Here is a 13,426-nt window from a genome sequence, read left to right as displayed (position 1 = left end):
TCACACCTCCCGTCCCTCCTATCACCCTTCCTGTCTTTCCGACCATCCTTCCTGTCTCTCCTATCACCCTTCCTATCGCTCTTATCACCCCTCTCGTCTCTCCAATCACCACTCACAACTCTCCTATCAACCCTCCCGTCTCTCCTTTCACCCCTCCTGTCTCCTATCACCCCTCCTGTCTCCTATCACCCCTCCTGTCGCAACTATCACCCCTCCTGTCGCAACTATCACCCCTCCTGTCTCTCCTGTCTCTCCTTTCACCCCTTTCGTCTCTCCTATCACCCATCCCTCCTATCACCCCTCCTGTCCATTCCTATCACTCCTCTCATCCCTCCAATTACCCTTCCTGTCTCTCCTTTCAGCCCTCTCTTCTCTCCTATCACACCTCCCGTTCATCCTATCACCCGCTCGTCTCTCCTATCACCCCTCCTGTCTCTCCTGTGTCTCCTATCACCCCTCTCATCTCTCCTCACCCCCTCTGTCACTTCTATCACCCCTCTCGTCTCTCCTATCACCCCTTTTGTATCTCCTATCACCCCTCTTGTCTCTCCTCTCATCCCTCCAATCACCTTTCCTGTCTCTCCTTTCAGCCCTCTCGTCTCTCCTATCACACCTCCCGTTCCTCCTATCACCCCCTCGTCTCTCCTATCACCCCTCCTGTCTCTCTCGTCTCTCCTATCACCCCTCCTGTCTCTCTCGTCTCTCCTATCACCCCTCCTGTCTCTCCTGTTTTGCCTATCACCCCTCTCGTCTCTCCTATCACCTCTCCATACTCTTCCATCACCCCTTCTGTCACTTCTATCACCCCTCTCGTCTCTCCTATCACCCCTCTTGTCTCTCCTATCACCCCTCTTGTCTCTCCTATCACCCCTCTTGTCTCTCCTATAACCACTCGTCTCTCCAATCACCCCTCCTGTCCCTCGTTTCAGCCATCTCGTCTCTCCTATCACCCCTCCCGTTCCTCCAATCACCCCCTCGTCTCTCATATCACCCCTCTCATCTCTACTATCACCCTTCTCATCTCTCCTATCACCCCCCCTCTCTCCTGGATCTCCTATCACCCGTCTCATCTCTCCTATCACCCCTCTCATCTCTACTATCACCCTTCTCATCTCTCCTATCACCCCCCCTCTCTCCTGGATCTCCTATCACCCGTCTCATCTCTCCTATCACCACTCACAACTCTCCTATCACCCCTCTCGTCTCTCCTATCACCCCTTGTCTCTCCTATCACACCTCCCGTCCCTCCTATCACCCCTCCCGTCCCTCCTATCACCCTTCGTGTCTTTCCGATCATCCTTCCTGTCTCTCCTATCACCCCTCCCATCACCCCTCCCGTCCATTCCTATCACCCTTCCTGTCTTTCCAATCATCCTTCCTGTCTCTCCTATCACCCCTCCCATCCCTCCTATCACCCCTCCCGTCTCTCCTATCACCGTTCCTGTCTCTCCTATCACTGTTCCTGTCTCTCCTATCAACACTTCTGTCCCTCCTGTCTCTCATTTGTCTCATCTATCACCCCTCCTACCCCTTTCGTCTCTCCTATCACCCCTTCTACCCCTTTCGTCTCTCCTATCACCCCTTCTACCCCTTTCGTCTCTCCTATCACCCCTTCTACCCCTTTCGTCTCTCCTATCACCCCTTCTACCCCTTTCGTCTCTCCTATCACCCCTTCTACCCCTTTCGTCTCTCCTATCACCCCTTCTACTCCTTTCGTCTCTCCTATCACCCCTTCTACCCCTTTCGTCTCTCCTATCACCCCTTCTACCCCTTTCGTCTCTCCTATCACCCCTCTCCATCTCTCTTTTCACCCCTACCGCCTGTCCGTCTCTCTTATCACCCCTACCGTCTCTCCTATCACCCATACCGTCTCTCCTATCACCCATACCGTCCCTCCTATCACACCTCCTGTCCCTCCTATCATCCCTCCTATCTTTCTCATCATCCCACCCATTTCTCCTTCCACCCCTCCTGTCCCTGCCGTAGGTTAACATTCCTGAAAACAATAGCAGTATACTTTGCTCAAACCACTGCCAGTTCTTGTCCTTAAAGATTAGTGTTCCAATGTGGTTAGCCCAAAAGATTACAAGATAATTGACAGTGTCAAACAGATCCTAGATCAGCACTTCTCCTCTGAGATGTGATAAATACGGGCCCTGACCTGAGTCTGCTAATGCAGCACAATCTTTAGATTTGACATACAGTTTGCATATTCCACAACAACAACAGGGAAAGTGAAAGATGAAGAGGAACGTATGGTGAAAGAAAAGGAGAAGTCGAAGAGTGGTCAGGATTAGAAGGTCTCCTCCTGACACTCCACTGTGGTACCATGTGACTTATTTGAAGTCCGATACCATTTCTTGTTAACAGATGATCTTTCTTGACCTACAGACCTACAAGGCCTTACAAGGCCTTACAATAAGCTAGCTATTGACCCTACAATAGGCTTGATAGCTACCCTTACAACAGGCTAGCTAGCAACCCCACAACAGACTAGCTAGTGACCCTACAATAGGCTAGATAGCTACCCTTACAACAGGCTAGCTAGCAACCCCACAACAGACTAGCTATTGACCCTACAATAGGCTAGATATTTACCCTTACAACAGGCTAGCTAGCAACCCCACAACAGGCTAGCTATTGACCCTACAATAGGCTAGATAGCTACCCTTACAACAGGCTAGCTAGCAACCCCACAACAGACTAGCTAGTGAGCCTACAACAGGCTAGATAGCTACCCTTACAACAGGCTAGCTAGCAACCCCACAACAGACTAGCTAGTGAGCCTACAACAGGCTAGATAGCTACCCTTACAACAGACTAGCTAGCAACCCCACAACAGACTAGCTAGTGAGCCTACAACAGGCTAGATAGCTACCCTTACAACAGGCTAGCTAGCAACCCCAAAACAGACTAGCTAGTGAGCCTACAACAGGCTAGATAGCTACCCTTACAACAGGCTAGCTAGCAACCCCACAACAGACTAGCTAGTGAGCCTACAACAGGCTAGATAGCTACCCTTACAACAGGCTAGCTAGCAACCCCACAACAGACTAGCTAGCAACCCCACAACAGACTAGCTAGCAACCCCACAACAGACTAGCAAGCAACCCCACAACAGGCTAGCTAGCAACCCCACAACAGACTAGCTAGTGAGCCTACAACAGGCTAGATAGCTACCCTTACAACAGGCTAGCTAGCAACCCCACAACAGACTAGCTAGTGAGCATACAACAGGCTAGATAGCTACCCTTACAACAGGCTAGCTAGCAACCCCACAACAGGCTAGCTAGCAACCCCACAACAGACTAGCTAGCAACCCCACAACAGACTAGCTAGCAACCCCACAACAGACTAGCTAGCAACCCCACAACAGACTAGCTAGCAACCCCACAACAGGCTAGCTAGCAACCCCACAACAGACTAGCTAGCAACCCCACAACAGACTAGCTAGCAACCCCACAACAGACTAGCTAGTGACCCCACAACAGACTAGCTAGCAACCCCACAACAGACTAGCTAGAAACCCCACAACAGACTAGCTAGTGACCCCACAACAGACTAGCTAGCAACCCCACAACAGACTAGCTAGCAACGCCACAACAGACTAGCCACATAGGGGCTTTTTTTCTATCAGTGTGGATAGTTATTCAGGGTTTTGTGTGGGAAATGTAGGTCTCAATCTTTCTCAATAGGTATTTCTGCCAGTCAGCTTTTTTTTAGGGGGAACTTCACACGTGTGCTTTTGCTTGTTCTTTGAGGTCTAGGCCAAGTTACTGTGAAAGCACTCTGTTCGGCCAATCCTCTGAAAAGGGCTAAGTCTCAATCACTTATTTCTGGGATTCCTTGCATCCTATCTCCTCTCCTCTTTGTCAACCCTATTAGAAGAGAAGGTCCAAGGTCCCTCCACTTGGAACATATTATCCAATGAGTTTTGTGAAGGGGGCGAGGAGAGAGGATGCGAGGACTGAAGGAAAGATTAATTGAGACAGAGCTAAGATCTCCACAGTTTCAGAGATTTAAAAGGGAAATTCAATTAAAACATAATATGATCGAATATGAAGTGGGAAGAAAAACTTCCACGTAGTGTATTATGACAGCAACAAAAAACTGTTTATTTAAAGTGTCTTAGTACAACAGAATATACACATACATACCAGTATCTATAGTCATTAACTCTCATTATCATAGCACAACCGATTGCACATGACATCTACCTACATGAACTATTACACAACTCTATAGCTCTACTCTATTCCACAGGAGGAGAGACAGCTCAGATCCTTAGATCAGCCTTTTTTAAAGTATGGGTCCCGACGTGTCAGAGTAACTGTATCATTATTTCATTTATTTCTGGAATTGATTTGTCCAAGTACAACTGCTCTCTGCTTGGCAACGGTCTCTGCTTAGCAGCGGTCTCTGCTTAGCAGCGGTCTCTGCTTAGCAACGGTCTCTGCTTAGCAGCGGTCTCTGCTTAGCAGCGGTCTCTGCTTAGCAGCGGTCTCTGCTTAGCAACGGTCTCTGCTTAGCAACGGTCTCTGCTTAGCAGCGGTCTCTGCTTAGCAACGGTCTCTGCTTAGCAACGGTCTCTGCTTAGCAACGGTCTCTACTTAGCAACGCGCTCTGCTTAGCAACGCTCTCTGCTTAGCAATGCTTTCTGCTTAGCAACGGTCTCTGCTTAGCAACGGTCTCTGCTCAGTTTAGCAGCTGTGCGTGTTGGAGATGCTCGTGCGTTTCGCGGGTTACCGGATCTTTTTTTTCTGCAGTTTTCTTGAAGATCCCTCCGCACCCACAAACTGCAGCACTTCGTCCAGCAGCAGATGATGCGCTGTCAGCCACTGACTTGTCGTTCCTGCTCGCCATCACTCCAGTCCTGACTGAGCTCAATCGTCATGAAACGCAAATACAGCCATGAGTTTCTCTCTCTTGGTTTCAAACAAACTTTGAGGAATAACAAGGCGCTCCCACAATGTGTTTTGTGCGGGGAAGTGCTGAGTAATGAGTATTTTAACAGCAGCAGTTCCAACTTAGACTTTTTCAACAATACTTTCTACAGTAAGATGTACAGTGTGCCTGATCATTTTTCATCTGTACTGTTACTTAGGGTTGCACGATCAAAAACGGAGTGTGTCTGTGTGTGTGTGTGTGTGTGTGTGTGTGTGTGTGTACTGTTATTCATCTGTGTGATGTGATCAATCAGTTTATTCGGGTTCAGAATGAAAATGATTTACTGTATTTTAACATCAACAGTTCAAGCCTAGACAGATATGAGTCTTTTTAATGGGGAAAAATAAACATGAATAGCTATTTATATGGTTATTGAAATAAATTTGATTTGTTTTTGTTTATATTGCATTTGTTTTAGGCATAAGGGCAATGAAATGTACCAATATTTACGCATAGCTGTATACACAAATTTCTAATTTGTGTCTCAGGCTGAAAAAGTTTATGAACCCCTGCTTAGATACAGGGACAGGGTCAAAGGTGGCCCTCTGGTGGTTGTAGTACTAACTACAGGTACAGCTGAGTGTTGGTGACAGAGACCTGGGTGGATGTATTACTAACTACAGGTACAGCTGTAGTGTTGGTGACAGAGATCTGGGTGGATGTAGTACTAACTACAGGTACAGCTGTAGTGTTGGTGACAGAGACCTGGGTGGATGTAGTACTAACTACAGGTACAGCTGTAGTGTTGGTGACAGAGACCTGGGTGGATGTAGTATTAACTACAGGTACAGCTGTAGTGTTGGTGACAGAGACCTGGGTGGATGTAGTACTAACTACAGGTACAGCTGTAGTGTTGGTGACAGAGACCTGGGTGGATGTAGTACTAACTACAGTTACAGCTGTAGTGTTGGTGACAGAGACCTGGGTGGATGTAGTACTAACTACAGGTACAGCTGTAGTGTTGGTGACAGAGACCTGGGTGGATGTAGTACTAACTACAGGTACAGCTGTAGTGTTGGTGCCAGAGACCTGGGTGGATGTTGTACTAACTACAGGTACAGCTGAGTGTTGGTGACAGAGACCTGGGTGGATGTATTACTAACTACAGGTACAGCTGTAGTGTTGGTGACAGAGACCTGGGTGGATGTAGTCCTAACTACAGGTACAGCTGTAGTGTTGGTGACAGAGACCTGGGTGGATATTAGTACTAACTACAGGTACAGCTGTAGTGTTGGTGACAGAGACCTGGGTGGATGTAGTATTAACTACAGGTACAGCTGTAGTGTTGGTGACAGAGACCTGGGTGGATGTAGTATTAACTACAGGTACAGCTGTAGTGTTGGTGACAGAGATCTGGGTGGATGTAGTACTAACTACAGGTACAACTGTAGTGTTGGTGACAGAGACCTGGGTGGATATTAGTACTAACTACAGGTACAGCTGTAGTGTTGGTGACAGAGACCTGGGTGGATATTAGTACTAACTACAGGTACAGCTGTAGTGTTGGTGACAGAGACCTGGGTGGATGTAGTACTAACTACAGGTACAGCTGTAGTGTTGGTGACAGAGACCTGGGTGGATGTAGTACTAACTACAGGTACAGCTGTAGTGTTGGTGACAGAGACCTGGGTGGATGTAGTACTAACTACAGGTACAGTTGTAGTGTTGGAGACAGAGACCTGGGTGGATGTAGTACTAACTACAGGTACAGCTGTGGTGTTGGTGACAGAGACCTGGGTGGATGTAGTACTAACTACAGGTACAGCTGTAGTGTTGGTGACAGAGACCTGGGTGGATGTAGTACTAACTACAGGTACAGCTGTAGTGTTGGTGACAGAGACCTGGGTGGATGTAGTACTATTTACAGGTACAGCTGTAGTGTTGGTGACAGAGACCTGGGTGGATGTAATACTAACTACAGGTACAGCTGTAGTGTTGGTGACAGACCTGGGTGGATGTAGTACTAACTACAGGTACAGCTGTAGTGTTGGTGACAGAGACCTGGGTGAATGTAGTACTAACTACAGGTACAGCTGTAGTGTTGGTGACAGAGACCTGGGTGGATGTAATACTAACTATAGGTACAGTTGTAGTGTTGGTGACAGAGACTTGGGTGGATGTAGAAGAACAGTTTTGTACAGAAATGATCAAACTCAAGTTACAAATGCTGGTAAACACTAAAATACATTCAAATACAGTCAGCAAATAAATCGCAGTACCCCAATCCTCCAAACTACTTCCTGCGGAACCGGTGGATTGAGACTCAGCAGAAAAACAGACATCTCTAGTTTAAACTGACAGGTTTAGATGTTTGTATTATGTTCATTAGATTCTGCGGGGCTGTATTACTAGTATTATGTCTATTGTAAAGGGGAGTCATGCTGTAGTTCAAGTCTTATGTACAATACAGAAATACATGCCCTCATACAGGAAAATATTACATTCTTGACTCTCAAAATGTGCAATACCCAAGTCAGTCTTTGTGGTTGTCACTAAGAGTCACAAGCAAAACCTATGTTCATCCTGTAAGTAGTTAAGCTAAATGACATTTCTGAACATCATATCCTGTAAATTGTGAGAGGAGATAAGAGTTAATGTCTGGTGTTCTCTGTCTTGGCTGAAGAGCTTGGCTGCCCTCCAGTGTTACCAAGTAGAATGTCTTCTTTTTTACCCTTCTTTTTCCAGCCAGGCCAACCTTCATCCTTTGCCAGTTTATCGGCATGGCTGATCTATTAGGGCCGATTTCAAGTTTTCATAACAATCGGTGATCTGCATTTTTGGACGCCGATTATGGCCGTTTACATTGCATTCCACGAGGAAACTGCGTGGCAGGCTGACCACCTGTTACGCGAGTGCAGCAAGGAGCCAAGGTAAGTTGCTAGTATTAAACGTATTTTATAAAAAACAATCAATCTTCACATATTCACTAGTTAACTACACATAGTTAATGATATTACTAGTGTCATGACGTTGGACTGGGGGTAGGTTTATGACAGTCATAAATACATTTTCCCCCCTTTTTCCTCTCTCTACTCTACTGATGTGACATTAGAAACCCCCTTGGTTAACATAGAGATTCTGGGAACATCAGAAGTTGGGGGGAAATTAACTATATTCTGGTAATCCGACCAATTGAACATATGCGGTGGTACTTAAGGTATATTATGTCAGTTCGGTTGTCATCTGGCACATTCTCATCAATGATAGAATGACATAACTCTTTCCACAGTAGAGTTTATCGGAGTTATCGCAGTTATCGGATTCACCTAGAATTGTTGTTCAATTCAAATGTTTGAATATGAAATTATTCGTGATGGGATGAAATGTGATTTTAGCTTCTAAAATGTGAGAATTGGGTTTTCATGAGTGAATTAGGCCCGACTCAGTGGCCCGCCCATGTGAACAGACATAGGTTGTAAATTATGAAACACACCCCTTTTCTCCCTCCACTATATAAGCCATTGACAAAAATGTAACTTCCTGTTCCGATGATGTGAGGACGACGGTCCGATGTCAGAATGGTTCAGATAATAACTACAGAACGAAGCCAACATCAGCGTGAGCTTTGGTTGTGAATGGTATGAACTTTGAACTCTTATTCACTACAGAAGTGATAACTCCTAGACGTTGAGTTAGCAACAGCAGCTGCAAACGTAAATTAGGAAAGAACAGACAAAGTATCCCATCTACCACCCAACGACATTACTACAACTATCCAATTGACCATCAGAGACATTCTTCAAAGGACAAAGGACTCGGTTGGGCAACACGGCCTTCCAACTACCACCAACCTACTGAAGCGCAGCTCAGAGTAAATATTTGTTGCATTTTCCTTTTCCAAATGGGCGGTAATTTAGAATACATAGGATACTGTATTTACGATAGCATGGCTTCTTTCTTTGTTCCTCAAGTCTTCCCGCTCTTTCACTCAAACCCAGCCCCCTTTTCTTTTGTGTAACCAGCTGTCATATCTGTTCTGCCCGCTAGGGACGATTTCCTTTATGACATAATTTGTAATCAAGGTATGATTCATTCTGTGTATATGTAATTCTGTGTGATTAGTTAGGTATTTAGTAAATAAATAATTAAACCCAATTTTGTATTGCTGATTCAACTTGTTAGCCAGGGTTCGTGAAGATAATCAAGAATTTACAACTTTCAGATGAGACTGAAATAAGGTGACGATTAATATTGACTGCTATTGATGTAAAATATTACTAGGTCTTGAAGAGTTTATTCGGAAGATAACAGCTCTATAAATATTGTTTCGTGGTGCCCCGACTTTCTAGTTAATTGCATTTACATGATTAGCTCAATCAGGTAATAGTTATTACAGAGGAAGGATTTTATAGAATAGCATGTCATATCACTTAATCCGGCATAGCCAAAGACACGACACTAGCTTGTCCTGCGTTGCATATAATCAATGCGGTAAATGTTAATTTATCATCGAATCACAGCCTACTTCTCCAAACGGGTGATGATTTAACAAAGGCGCATTCGCGAAAAAAGCACAATCGTTGCATGAATGTACCTAACCATAAACATCTTTTGCTTTTCTTAAAATCAATACACAGAAGTATATTTTTTAAAACCTGCATATTTAGTTAAAATAAATGAATGTTAGCAGGCAATATTAACTAGGGAAATTGTGTCACTTCTCTTGTTTTCATTGCACGCAGAGTCAAAGTATATGCAACAGTTTGGGCCGCCTGGCTCGTTGCGAACTAATTTGCCAGAATTTTACATAATTCTGACATAACATTGAATGTCGTGCAATGTAACAGCAATACTTAGATTTAGGGTTGCCACCCGTTCGATAAAATACAGATCTGTTCATTATTTGAGTCTCTCTCATTGTTTCAAACAGAAAGTACATTACTTTAAAAAAACTATTACATTATACTGTTCAAATCAGAGGAGGCTGGTGGGAGGAGCTATACGAGAGAGGGCTCATTGTAATGGTTGAAATTTAATCAATGGAATGGTACCAAACACGTAAAACACATGAAAACAACGTGTTTAACCTTTTTCCATTGATTCCATTCCAGCCACTACAATGAGCCCGCACTCCTATAGCTCCTCCCATCAGCCTCCAGACAGACACACAGGAACACCTCCCTTCACTTCATCTTGCACTAATCGTTCATTTCATCTCTCACACACACTCATATGCCCTCTCTCTCCTCTCTCTCTCATAGAACTGTCTGGTGCGCTGTGAGAATGGTGTGTTCACTGCAGTAGTGGGAGACTTTAGTCTGGCAGAAAAGATTCCAGACTACAGGTTAGTACTGTGAGAAGATTCCAGACTACAGGTTAGTGCTGTGAGAAGATTCCAGACTACTGGTTAGTGCTGTGAGAAGATTCCAGACTACAGGTTAGTGCTGTGAGAAGATTCCTGACTAGAGGTTAGTGCTGTGAGAAGATTCCAGACTACAGGTTAGTGCTGTGAGAAGATTCCAGACTACAGGTTAGTGCTGTGAAAAGATTCCAGACTACAGGTTAGTGCTGTGAGAAGATTCCAGACTACAGGTTAATGCTGTGAGAAGATTCCAGACTACAGGTTAGTGCTGTGAGAAGATTCCAGACTACAGGTTAGTGCTGTGAGAAGATTCCAGACTACAGGTTAGTACTGTGAGAAGATCCCACACACAAACACACGCACACGCACCGCACACGCACACGCACACACAAGCTGTTCATCCACTTCAGGTAGTAGTAGTAATCATCAACATCATCAGTTCCTAATAGTAATAATAAATAGTAATAGCGACAATAAACAGAACCAGTCAAAGTCTCAGTAATGTCACTGGTGTTGATGTTGTTGTTGGTCAGTCAGCCCACTAGGGGGAGCCCTTCCTAAGTCTGTGCCTCCGGTAGGGGCAGCCCAGGAACGGCAGTTAATGACAGGCACACAGTTAATCAATGTTTTTCCGTTTTACACGATCACACAACCCTAAATCAATGCTTTAATACTATCACACAACAAACGGACAGTGTATGAACAAACCCTTAACCCAACCCTTTCACCACCACTGCACAACCCCAGTAGGTCTACTGTCAAATAGCACCATAGAACTATTTTCTTCCACTTTGACCCAGAAAAGAAGTACCCTCCTTTCCCTTATTGAACATAATCACATGTAACTGCTGTGGAGGACTTGAGTATTGAATCAATGCAGTACATTGTAGTGGTTCCTTTCTTGTTTTAATGTTTAATGAGTAGAACTCTATCACAGTGTGTGTCTCCATTGAGTAAATACTGTGTAGAAATACAACATGTATATATTTTTCACCTTGTCAGACAAACTGATTGACAGCTAGTCGACTACATTAAAAGATGATGATGATGGTTTTCTGTGTGTGTAGGACTTTGGTCTAGACATTGGCTGCCTTTGAGAACCTGGTCGGTGACTATCGAACACCATTCCTCAACCTTGCAGTCCTCTGCTCTAATTTAAAATACAATAACAGACAGACTAAGAGACAGACAGACATAATTTCATTAATCCTTGACTCTGTGTACATACTTAATGTAAATGCATAGATTGACAACCTAAAACCCCAGACCTTCACCTCACCCTCCGCTGGCAGTCCCTCCCCTGCACCCCCGAACTGGGGCAACCCCTTGCCCCCCTCCTCCGGGACCCCGACCTGCAGAGCTTGGGGGAGGAAGAGGAAGAGGAGGAGGATGAAAGGAGAAGGAAAAGGGAGGGATGGTGGAGGATGAAAGGAGGAAGGAGAAGGGAGGGATGGTGAAGGATGAAAGGATGAAGGAGAAGGGAGGGATGGTGGAGGATAAAAGGAGGAAGGAGAAGGGAGGGATGGTGGAGGATGAAAGGAAGAAGGAGAAGGGAGGGATGGTGGAGGATGAAAGGAGGAAGGAGAAGGGAGGGATGGTGGAGGATGAAAGGAGGAAGGAGAAGGGAGGGATAGTGGAGGATGAAAGGAAGAAGGAGAAGGGAGGGATGGTAGAGGATGAAAAGAGGAAGGATAAAGGAGGGATGGTGGAGGATGAAAGGAGGAAGGAGAAGGGAGGGATGGTGGAGGATGAAAGGAGGAAGGAGAAGGGAGGGATGGTGGAGGATGAAAGGAGGAAGGAGAAGGGAGGGATAGTGGAGGATGAAAGGAGGAAGGAGAAGGGAGGGATGGTGGAGGATGAAAGGAGGAAGGAGAAGGGAGGGATAGTGGAGGATGAAAGGAAGAAGGAGAAGGGAGGGATGGTAGAGGATGAAAAGAGGAAGGATAAAGGAGGGATGGTGGAGGATGAAAGGAGGAAGGAGAAGGGAGGGATGGTGGAGGATGAAAGGAGGAAGGAGAAGTGAGAGATGGTGGAGGATGAAAAGAGGAAGGATAAAGGAGGGATGGTGGAGGATGAAAGGAGGAAGGAGGAGGGAGGGATGGTGGAGGATGAAAGGAAGAAGGAGAAGGGAGGGATGGTGGAGGATGAAAGGAAGAAGGGATGGTGGGGATGGTGGAGGATGAAAGGAGGAAAGAGAAGGGAGGGATGGTGGAGGATGAAAGGAGGAAGGAGAAGGGAGGGATGGTGGAGGATGAAAAGAGGAAGGAGAAAGGAGGGATGGTGGAGGATGAAAGGAGGAAGGAGAAGGGAGGGATGGTGGAGGATGAAAGGAAGAAGGAGAAGGGAGGGATGGTGGAGGATGAAAGGAGGAAGGAGAAGGGAGGGATGGTGGAGGATGAAAGGAGTAAGGATAAAGGAGGGATGGTGGAGGGCGTGTCAGATGATTCAGGGTTGCCTCTGGACCCGGACATGGTGTCTCTGGGTCCTCTGGAAGAGTAAGGTTTTATCTCTGGGGGAGCCTATGGACTGCAGCAGGTCTCCTGACACAGCAAGAGTAGGTAATTTCCTGTCCGGGCTGCTATCTGATTGGTCTGAGTTTTCCGTCCATGTGCTTGAAGGGAATGCCGACTTCTCATTGCGTTCTGCCCCGATGACCCAAACGGAACCTCAATGGGGGCAGAGTTGGTGACGCTTCAGCTGCTATATCAATCAAGGGACTGCTTTGTTGCGGGGTGAACGGTATCGCTCCTCCGAGCACACCTTGCGTTCCTGGGCTGCCCCTACCGGAGGCACAATCTTAGGATGGGCTCCCCCTAGTGGGCTGACTGACCAACAACAACATCAACACCAGTGACATTACTGAGACTTTGACTGGTACTGTTCAGTGATGCTTTTACTATTTATTATTACTATTAGGAACTGGGGAGCTGGTGATGATGATGATGAAGATGATGATGATGACTACGACCTGAAGTCGATGAGCATCTTGTCTTTGTGTGAATTAATGAATTATTTTATTCTACAGTGTGTGTGTGTGGGTGTGTGATTGAGGAGGTAGGGGTATGGGAAGTAACAGAATGGAAAACCAGAAGTAGGTTATTAATGTGAGATCTAATATATTGGTTGTTGACCTGGAGCCATTTGATAACTGCAGTGTGTCGCTGGTTTGTTCACTCA

At 45.8% G+C, this 13,426-nt stretch overlaps 1 pseudogene; it reads left to right on the top strand.

Annotated features, from left to right (window-relative positions):
* The window catches only part of LOC129841048 (uncharacterized), a 73,781-nt pseudogene extending 60,731 nt beyond the window's left edge, over positions 1-13,050 (top strand).
* Positions 13,051-13,426: the final 376 nt, after the last annotated feature.

This window comes from Salvelinus fontinalis, chromosome 42, assembly GCF_029448725.1.
Source record: "Salvelinus fontinalis isolate EN_2023a chromosome 42, ASM2944872v1, whole genome shotgun sequence".
NCBI lineage: Eukaryota > Metazoa > Chordata > Actinopteri > Salmoniformes > Salmonidae > Salvelinus > Salvelinus fontinalis.
Note: the sequence above shows the minus strand (reverse complement) of the source record. Positions and strands in the feature narration are given on the sequence as shown.